The sequence below is a fragment of the Grammomys surdaster genome, unplaced genomic scaffold (assembly GCF_004785775.1).
Source record: "Grammomys surdaster isolate TR1022 unplaced genomic scaffold, NIH_TR_1.0 278, whole genome shotgun sequence".
Classification (NCBI taxonomy): Eukaryota; Metazoa; Chordata; class Mammalia; order Rodentia; family Muridae; genus Grammomys; species Grammomys surdaster.
The window spans coordinates 3246752-3249111 of NW_021604719.1; positions in this window are offsets into that span (position 1 = coordinate 3246752).

Here is a 2360-nt window from a genome sequence, read left to right on the forward strand (position 1 = left end):
TTCTCTCTCTCTCTGTCTGCCTCTCTCTCTCTCTCTCTCTCTCTCTCTCTCTCTCTCTCTCTGTTTCTCATCTCATCTCCTAGCTCCTCCTCCTCTCCTTACTTATCCTCTTCCTCTCCTTACTCCTCCCACCTTAGCTCCTCCTACATATCACCCTTCCTGTTAAAAAAAAAACCTCTTCTCTCAAAATACAATTAGGGCATAACTACAACAATTTGTATCAGTAAAGTACAAGATAGACCTAATACCTAGTCCATCATTTTGTTGACTAACCAGAACCTCTGTTATCTCTCCTAACTAAAAGATTTAGTTCTTAACCTGGCTTTTTTTTTTCATTTAATATTTTTATTTATTTAGTTTTATGTATTGGGTTGTTTTGCTTATATCTGTCTTTACATTATGTTCATCCTTGTCCTTATAGAAGCCAGAGATTTCCTGGGACCATAGTTACAGACAGTTGTGTACAGCCATGTGGGTGCCAGAGGTTGAACTTGGGCACTCTGGAAGAGTAGTCCTTGCTCATAACCTCTGAACTCTCCATTTAGCCCAATGCCTTTATTCAGCATTAGAGGCAGGTCAAATTAAAATAAAGAGGCCACCATTTTGGCTCCACAGTGCCAAATAAAAGCATTGGGCGAGCCATGGTAAAACACTTCTACTAGTCCAAGCCAGTAATGAAAGATAAGGACATGCTTCGGAGTCACAATATTCTAGACCTTAAAGGATAATTTAGAATTTCAACCTTGAGTATTAAGAGTGAGGGAAAGTGGGGAGACCTAATTTATAAGCCCAAGGAAGAATAAAAAAGAAATACTGCCACATAGAGCCAGAAAATACCATCAAGAAGGTTTAGTAAAACCTCAGAGTTTCATAATATAGAATCCATAAATTTCAAATATACAGAGAAAGCATTTCATCATGCTAAGTACTGGGAAGATCTCAAGAAGCATTGACAGGGACAAGAAATAAATGGTAACACAGAGTTTACAATGATTTGAGATTTATCTGGAAAAAATATTTAAAAGCCATCATAAATCTCTTTCAGTAAGCCACTAGGAACACATCTGAAACAGCCAAGGGTGGTGGAATATACCTATATTTCCAGCATTAGTGGTTGAGAGGCAGGAGAAACCTAAATATAAGAGCAGCTTGGGTTAAACAGAAATACTATGTCTTAACAAACAAGCAAAAATCACACATTTAAAGTAATATAAAAGATAAAGTCTCACTATAATGATATAAAAACAAGCCAATAAATGGGATTTTTTTTAAATCAAAAACATAACAATTTTAATTTTGAAGCTCAGTAAGTAAGGGAAAGAGAGGTTGCTCAGAAGGTAAAGTCCTTTGGTGTTGAACATAATGCCTTGAATTCCAAACATGGGACCCCTGTATAGGAAAGACTTGACTTCACAAAGCTTTCCTATGACCATTACATATATACCATGCCAGGTGTGGTAGTTTGTACAGGTATGATCCCCATAGACTCATGTGTTTGAATGATTTGCAATATTAAGGTTTGGCCTTATTGAAGTAGATGTGGCCTTATTGGAGGATATGTGTCACTGCAGAGGCAGCCTTTGAGGTCTTATATATGTGCTCAAGTCTGGGTATTGTTTCTCCTCTTCAGATCAAGATGTAGAACTCTCAGGTCCTATAGCACCATGCCTGCCTGCATGCTTTCATGCTTCCCACCACAATGATAATGGATGAAACCTCTAAAACTGTAGGCCATCCCAATGAAATATTGTCCTTTATAAAAATTGACATGATCATGATGTCTCTTCACAGCAATAAAATCCTAAAATAAGACGGGAGTTACTATCAAGAGTGGGGTACTAGTGTGATAGTCCTAATTAAGCTTTTGTTGGGATGAATGGATATTTGTACATTGGAAGAATTTGGTTGCTTTTTGCCTGTGTCTCAAGTGTCTCCCTGAGCATAAAGAGATTTTAGATTATTTGTATTGACAAAGGAAATCTTTTTTTTTAAGAAAGAATTCCTTTAATTTGCCAGTTGGAAAATCAATTATAAAACTAGATATTACTCAGAAGTGTTTTTCAGCACAGCCTTCTAATTACAGAAATCACTCACAGGTTTCTCATTCTCCCTGTGGATGAGGCTTTTCTCCTTTAACTCTTGGGCTGTTCCTAAGGGAAGAGAGTAGATATTGCCATCTTTCCTTCCCACCTCCTGTCTTTTATGACCAGATTAAGAGGTTTGTCTATTAGACACTCCTTGGACATGACACTGTCACTAATCTTTCCCTCTTGGGTGTCTTGATCATTCGTGTTGCTTGAATACAACTTCCTTTTTTTTTTTTTTGAACATGAAATGCTTTTTTATAGCATGTTTTACAA